The sequence below is a fragment of the Dama dama genome, chromosome 10 (genome assembly GCF_033118175.1).
Source record: "Dama dama isolate Ldn47 chromosome 10, ASM3311817v1, whole genome shotgun sequence".
Lineage (NCBI taxonomy): Eukaryota > Metazoa > Chordata > Mammalia > Artiodactyla > Cervidae > Dama > Dama dama.
Window position 1 is genome coordinate 9464157 of NC_083690.1, and position 8481 is coordinate 9472637.

Consider the following 8481-nt stretch of genomic DNA (forward strand, 5'->3'; position numbering starts at 1 on the left):
AGGACAGTGTCTTAGTCATCTTTGCTTTGGCCATAAACCCAAACACTTACTACCAGGGTTGGAGGGGCGAGCTGCGCCCCTGTCCACAGTGCTGAAGTTGAATCGACTGGGCATTCCTTGTGATGCTTCCTCTCCAGCCCACTCACACTGCCTTCTATAGAGATGCCCTCTGGAGTTGCTCTGCCGTCAACCCTTATCTGATTGCCCAGATATATTAGCTGAATACGGCAGGTAGTAAAAGGGGTCCTATCACATGAACTCACTGTTGAAAAACACACCCTGTACATGCATGCATTCATTTTGTAGAATGTATATTGTGGTGGTGGTGTTCAGCCACTCAGTCGTGTCCGACTATTTGTGACCCCATGGACTGCAGCACGTCCAGCTTCCCTGTCCTTCACTATCTCCCAGAGTTTGCTCAAATTCATGTCCATCGAGTCAGTGATGCCATCCAACCATCTCATCCTCTGTCGTCCCCTTCTCCTCCTGCCCTCAGTCTCTCCCAGCATCAGGGTCTTTTCCAGTGAGTCAGTTCTTTGAATCAGGTGGCCAAAGTATTGGATCTTCAGCTTCAGCATCCATCTATCCAATGAATATTCAGGACTGATTTCCTTTTGGAATGATTGGTTTGATCTTGCAGTCCAAGGGACTCTCGAGGGATTTCTCAGTATGTAGAACGATATATATGGTCCTTTTCACATTACAGTGGGATTGGTCACTGCAAGGGGATTGCTCTTTTTTTTTACTCTTTTGTGTTTTTTTGTTTTAACAATAACCCATACATTATTTCTGTAAAATACATCTGAAAATAATGTTTAACCAAAAAACACAGTTAGGTGTTTGCTTCAGCACATACACTAAAATTAGAACTATACCGAGAAGAGTAACATGGCTCCTGCAGAAGGATAACATGAAAATTCATGAAGCATTCCATATTTTTCAGACTTACAGTTATGGAAAACGAAATCATGGTTATTGGAGGGAAACATGGAGAGGGATAAGTCAGGAGCATGGGATGAACATACACACGCTACCACATGTAAGATAGATAACCGACAAGGACCTACTACATAGCACAGGGAGATCTACTCAACATTCTGTGATAACCTGTATGAGAAAGAATGTGAAAAAGAATATGCATGATAAGTCACTTCAGTCTTGGTGACCCCATGGACTGTAGCCTGCCAGTCCCCTCTGTCCATGGGATTCTCCCTGCAAGGATACTGGAGTGGGTTGCCATGCCTTCCTCCGGGGGATCTTCCTGACCCAGGGATTGAACCCTAGCTTCCCTCGTCCCCTGCATCGGCAGGCAGATTCTTCACGAGGGAGCCACCAGGGAAGCCCCTACTGATGTGTCCTGCCAGGCATCTGTAAGCCTAAGAGATGGTTGCTTCATGGCGCTGAGTTTGGGGGGTACTTTGTGTTGCTGTCATAGCAACTGTAGCAGCTGGTAAGTGAGGGAGTCAGCATCTGACCTTGGGAGTCCCACGCTTCCTTCTCTCTCCCTCTCTGCGTCTCCTGCTCCCGCTCTCGCTATCTAGTGACCCGCCAGCCTTATCAGCAGCCAGCAGCCTCCTCTCTCCCAGCCTGGGGACCTCTGACTAATCTCAAGAGCAGTCCATCTTATTTGGAAAATAAAAATTAGAATTCAAAGACAATTGTTCACCGAATGTGTAAACGCCTCTCCTGGTAACAGCTGTGGTTCTTTCCACAAAGGACAGCCTCCAGCCCCCATCCCATGCAAGAAAACCGCAGAGCCAAACATAAAGTAATGAGTCCGTCTGTTCACTCCTGCCGCCCAGGCTTTTGCTCAGATCACAAAAGCTCTTCCCCGTTCTCTTCTTCTTTTTTTAAATAAAGTCTCCAAGGATCTGAGGGCCGGGTGTTGTCTTTTCTGTGCCTACCTGCTTTCCTCCAAAACAGGGAGGCTCATGCTTTCCACATCATTTAGCATTAAAAAAAAAAAAAATGTACTTAACTCCTTCTGGGCAGGTCTAGCAGCATATCTATGAGCCCCCAGGCTGGAGAGTCAAGTTTGGCTGAATATGGTTCTGTGTTTTCTTCCTTCTGGGCATGGGGATCAATTAAGATTCACTACAAGGAGACAAATGAAAAAACTCAAAAGCAAAAATCCAACAATCTCAACCTAAGTTGTTAAAAAATAAATAATCATTAAAATAATAATATTATATAACAGTAGTGGGCTCCTACAGTAGGTGGCTCCGACGGTAAAGAAGCTGCTTGCAATGCAGGAGACGTGGGTTCGATCCCTGGGTCTGGAAGATCCGCGCCGCCCCGCCCCACCCCCCACCCCCCACACACACACCCGGAGAAAGGAATGGCACCTCACTCCAGTATTCTTGCCTGGAGGGTCCCATGGACAGAGGAGCCTTGAGGGCTACAATCCATGGGGTGGCAAAGAGTCAGACACGACTAAGTGACTTTGACTCCTACTACTAAGAAAAAGAAGGAGAAATTCATTCCATTCCATCATGGGAAATTTCAGGCATGGCTTGACTTTGGATGAGGCTGGATCCAGAGACCCAGGTAATAATATCATCCAGACCCGGAATCTCTGCCATCCTTGGTTTTGCCTTCTTTGTGGTCTCCTCATTTTCTGGCTTGTCTTGGGGTTCCCTGGCAACTTCACATTCCCCATATCGCTGAACCAAATGCAGAGGGAGACAGAGTTTCTCTGTCCAAGTGCTGGAAAAGAAGTCAAGGAAGGTTGGAGCCTTGTTTTCTCTGGTTGGCCCTTCTGGGGACATGGACTCTGCCATGAACCAATCACCATGACCTGGGGATGGATCTGTTGGCTCCCCTTGGGTCAAAGGCTGTGAATTTGACCGTGCAGGAGATTGGTGAGAAGGGGACCACAGGGACTGTTAGCACAGGGAAAAGAGAGGATTTGGATGGCCAGGACATAAACAGCCACTGTAGGGCAGAGTTGAAGTGTGCCGAGAAAGCAGCGTGAAATATCCACAGCGCGATCAACATTCTCAGGGCATTCACAGGAGGTAATACAGAAACGGTCATTATACACCTTTGAAAAGATGCTGAAAACATCTATAGATGTTTCATACTATATAGCACAGGGAACTATATCCAATCTCCTGGGATAAACCATATGGAAAAGACTATAGATATGTTGCATATGTGCAAAGTCACTTCAGTCGTGTCTGACTCTTTGTGACCCTGTGGACTGTGGCACACCAGGCTCACTCTATCCATGGGATTCTCCAGGCCAGAAACTGGACTGGGTTGCCATTTCCTCCTCCAGGGGATTTTCCCAACCCAGGGATCCAACCTGTATCTCTTATGTCTCCTGCACTGGGAGGCGGGTCGTTTACCAGTAGCGCCACCCGGGAAGCCCACATATAGATCAAAAAAGAATGTATATATGTGTGTAACTGAGTCACTTTTCTGTACAGCAGAAATTAGCACAACATTGTAAGTCAACTATACTTCGATCAAGAAAAAAAAAAAAAAGGGAAAGAAAGGACTTTCCCGGTGACTCAGTGGATAAGAGTCCACCTGCCAATGCAGGGGATGTGGATTCGAACCCTGGCCCAGGAAGACTCCACGTGCCTCGGAACAACGAAGCCCATGTGCCACAACTACTGAGTCCCTTCTCTGGAGCCCTTCACCTGCAACTACTGAAGCCTGCGCACCCTGGAGCCCATGCTCCGCAACACGAGAAGCCGCCGCAAGGAGAAGCCCGTGCACCGCAACGGGAGAGCAGCCCTCACTCGCCGCAACTAGAGAAAGCCCCCTCGCACCAAGGAAAACCCAGCACACCAATAAATAAATAAGCAATTTTTTTTTCAAAGTCCTGTTCCATCCTCTTGCCCACACTTGGAAACAGATAATGTTATTATCTCGCTTTCCAGATGAGAAAATAGAAGAACTGAGTGGTCAAGTAAGGAACCCTAGGTCACACAGTTAATAAAAGGCAGATCTGGGCCTTCAGACCCATCTCTCTCTGAGGTTAAGGCTTTTTTTTCTCTTTTAAACATTAGACTACAGGAGTGTTTTAGGTAAGTCAGGTATGGATGGGGTTATAGCTGCTGTCCCATTCAAGAAAACCTCAGAGCACGAATGTCTTCAAGGTCTCACCACTGCCAGCATTCAGAGCTTGCCATAGGTGTGTGGTGGGCTTCCCAGGTGGTGTTAGTGGTAAAGAACCCGCCTGCCAATGCAGGAGACGTAAGAGACACGGGTTTGATCCCTGAGTCGGGAAGATCTCCTGGAGGAGGGCATAGCAACCCACTCCAGTATTCTTGCCTGGAGAATCCCATGGACAGAGGAGCCTGGCAGGCTACAGTCGGTAGGATCACAAAGAGTCGGATATGGCTGAAGCGACTTAGCACGAATGCACAGCTATACGGTCTGGGCCCACACATGTGGCTTCACCTGGGTCAGACAGTCCCGGCCGAGAAGGCAGAGGCAGGATGAGAATGGAGGCCCAAACTGCATGGAGCCCCTGGCCTCCTCCCCTCAAAGAGCTCAGGGAGGCCAAGAACTGGAGGTATGAGCAAGTCAGCACCGAGGGGAGCGGAAATGGTGACTCAGTCCCCGGGTCACGATTCCCGGCTCCTGGGCCTGAGAGATGAGTCATCACCTTGATGCCTTCAATTTTCTTTCACACTTCTGACTCACCCCAGCCTCGCCTGGGGCATTGACGAAGGAAAGCTCCCTGCCCCCCCGGGCTGTGCCCCCAGAAGACCTTGAGTTCAAATTCCATCTTTGCTACTTACCAGTCAAGGGACTTTGAAAGGACTTCCCTGGTGGGCCAGCGGTTCAGAATCCATCTGCCAACGCAGGGGACACGGTTTCAATCCCTGGTCGGGGAACTAAGGTTCCACATTGCTGTTGTCCAGTCACCAAGTCGTGTCAGACTCTTCGAGACCCCATGGACTGCCACACGCCAGGTTTCCCTGTCCATCACCAGCTCCTGGAGTTTGCCCAAGTTCATGTCAACAGACCTCGGGGCACCTAAGCCTGACTGCCACAACTACTGAATCCGAAAGCCCTAGAGCCCCTGCTCCACGAGAGAAACCTGCACACCGCAACTAGGGAAAGCCTGTGCTTAGAAACGAAGACCCAGAGCCGTCTAAACAAAAGCAAAACAAAACAAAATTCAGGCTCTGCTATTTGTTGGTTAAGTGTGGCTCAGTTGTGTCCGACTCTTTTCCACCCTATGGACCGTATCCTGCCTGGCTCCTCTGTCCATGGGATTCTCCAGGCAAGAATACTGGAGTCAGTTGCCATTTCCTTCTCCAGGGGAGCTTCCCGATTCAAGGATCAAACCCAGGTCAAAGGAACGTTGACAAATCGCTGAGCACACATTTCCCATCTGTAAACTGGAGGTGATAATCTCTGTCTCGCTAGGCTCCTTTACTTGGTTGGTATTTATTGAGCACCTACTATGTGCCAGGCACGGGAGATATGATAATAAACAAAACAGACACATTTCCTGCCTTGGTGAAGCTTACATCCTTCTGGGAAAAAAATAAGAAATTATGTATGTGTAATGTAAAATCAGTTGGTTATGAATACAACGAAGAAAAATCAAATGGATGAGGCAAGAGGGGGCAAGCGGGTTGAAGAAGACAGTTTCTCGTGTTTAGCACGGGGCCTCCACATAGTAGGGCCTCAGTGAAGAAATATGAATTCCCCCTCTTGTAGCTTCAGGAAGGAAGGACCACATGGTTTCCAGCACGGAAGGGGCTTCCCCTCCCTGGAGGCGATACCAGATGACAATTCCCAAGCAGGGTCCCAGGACTGGGCTGAGGATTCCCAGTCCGCGCTCAGTGGATGCCTCTGTGTGTGTGTGTGTGTGTGTGTGTGTGTGTGTGTGTGTGTGTGTGTGCATTTAATGTATTTTTAAAAAATATTTATTTATTTGGCTGCATGGAGTCTTAGTTTCGGCCTGCGGGACTTTCAGTTTCGGCCTGTGGGATCTAGTTCCCTGATTAGGGGTTGAACCCCAGACCCCGGAACTGGGAGCACAGAGTCTTAGCCATTGGACCACAAGAGAAGCCCCTAGTGTGTTTTCTTTCAATTGAGGTGAAGTTCATACAACATAAAAGTAACATCAGTCATTTAAAAGTGAACGATTCAGTGACTTTTAATACATTCAGTGTGGTACAACCATCATCTCTACTTAGTTCCAAGACATTTTTCAGCACCCCGAAGAAACCTTGTATCCCCTAAGCACTTACCCTCCATTCCTCCTCCTCCCAAGCTCCAACAAACCACTAGATTTACCATTTCCGGACATTTCACGTAAATGGAAGCTTACCATGTGTGACCTTTCGTGTCTGGTTTCTCTCACTTGTGATGTTTCTGAGGTCCACCCACATTGTGGCATGCACCAGAACTTCATTGCTCTTTATGGCAGAATGTGGCTCAGACGGTAAAGAATCCTCCTGCAATGAGGGAGACCTGGATTCGCTCCCTGGGCTGGAAAGATCCCCTGGAGGAGGAAATGGCAACCCACTTCAGTGTTCTTGCCTGGAGAATCCCACGGACAGAGGAGCCTGGTGGGCTGCAGTCCACGGGGTCACGAAGAGTCAGACACGACTGAGTGACTAAGCACAGCATAGCACATTACTCCATCACAGGGACAGACACACGTGTTTATCCCTTTATCAGTTTAAGTTCATCCTTACGTTTTACACTCTAGACACATCGTGTGCCCCATCCCAGCCCTGAGAGCTGATTCCAGGAAGCTCTAAGAGGGAGCGAAGTGAGACGTGGAAGGGAGAAGAATGAGTCCAGGGTGCATTAATGGGCAGGGTACCATGTTGGACTATGGGGACTCTTTCCCTGGGGCTCCCTTGAGAGACTGCATGGGGTGGGCAACCAAGCGCGTTCACCACGACTACTGAGCCTGTGCCCCACAGAGGCTGCGCTCTGCGAAAGAAGCAGCCACCACAATGAGAAGCCTGTGCACCGCAATGAAGAGCGGCCCCAGGTCTCTGAAGCAAGAGAAAGCCTTTGTGCAGCAACTAAGACCCAGAGCAGTCAAAAAATAAAATAAATACATAAATCTTAAAAAAAAAGTAGGTGCCTCCTGCTGCCATCTGTGGCAGAATTCTATTAGCTTTCCTCATAGCACTTAACAGTTTGTGATGATTTTATTTATTGCTTCACTGATCTATCATCTGTCTCAACGAGACTCTCAGCTGCCTGAGGACAGGGGTTCATCCTTCTGGTTCACTACTGCACTCCTAGTTCCTACTTCAGGGCTTGGCTCAGAATAGGAGCTTAATAAATATTAAGTACCCCGGGAGCATAGCTGAGTAATTAAATAAATGAACCCACCATACAAAACATACTGATGTCATATTTCTACAGTCCCAATGTATACAAATTACACTGTTTCCAAATATTAATTAACAAAGCCTTTGGAATTTCCCTGAGGGGTTGGCCGAGGGTGCTTCCAAGTGGATGATCCAAGACGCAAATAGAGCGAAATGATTTCTTCTGGGTCACTGATGACTCAATGTCTGGGAATAGAAACATACTCCAAAACCTTTGCTCTAATTAGTCAAGGTAATTATTAGGCACGATAATTAGGCCCGGGTGTCACCAGCCAGCCTGTTTTGTAACCTCCTGAATGTAAGACCTGCACTAATTTTGCTCTAACGAGAGGATCCGTTGTGGTTTGCCACCCCCAAACTAGTTTTGCTTTTGCTGGGTGATCACAATGTTTCTCTCAAAATACAATCTTTTCAATAATAGATGCTTTGACTCACTCACTGTCACATTCTGGGATCGTCCCTCTATTTCCCTCTGCTACAATTTTTGTTTTTCTGGATTTCTTTTTACTTTTGGCTTGGGGGTTTAAAATATTTTTTTCTAACGAATTTCTCAATATTTTTAATTTATTTATGGCTGTGCTGGATCTTTGTTGCTGAGGGCTTTCTCTAGTTGCGGGGTGAGAGCTTATATCGGTGGCTTCTCTTGTTGCAGAGCACGGACTCAAGAGTGAGCGCTCAGTAGCTGTGGCTCTCGGGCTTAGTTGCCCCAAGACAAATGGAATCTTCCCATACTAGGGATCGAACCTGTCTCTCCTGCACTGGAAGGCAGATTCTTAACCACTAGACCACCAAGGAAGTCCTAAAAAAAATTTTTTTTAATTGAAATATAGTTTATTTGTCATGTTTCAGGTGTATAGCAAAGTGATTCAATTAAACACACACATTTTTTTTTCAGATTATTCTTCATTATAAGTTATTACAAGATATTGAATACAGTGCCATTCTGGGGGGGGTTATTTTTAGAGGTCAGTTCTGATCTCCGTACAGACTCTTCTCCTGGCTCGTTTATTGACTGAATCAGTGGCGCTGGTGGTAGAAGGGCTGCCTCCCATTGTAGGAGACAGGAGACACAGGTTCCATCCCTGGCTGGGGAAGAGCCCCGGGAGGAGGGCATGCAACTCACTCCAGTGTTCCAGCCTGGAGAATCCCATGG

The 8481-nt window shown here is 47.6% G+C and overlaps 1 non-coding gene across 1 annotated transcript; it reads left to right on the forward strand.

Moving 5' to 3' along the window:
• Positions 1 to 836: 836 nt before the first annotated feature.
• Positions 837 to 940, forward strand: LOC133064113 (U6 spliceosomal RNA). The gene has a single exon (XR_009694587.1). It is a non-coding gene; the product is annotated as a U6 spliceosomal RNA (small nuclear RNA).
• The last annotated feature ends 7541 nt before the right edge of the window (positions 941 to 8481 follow it).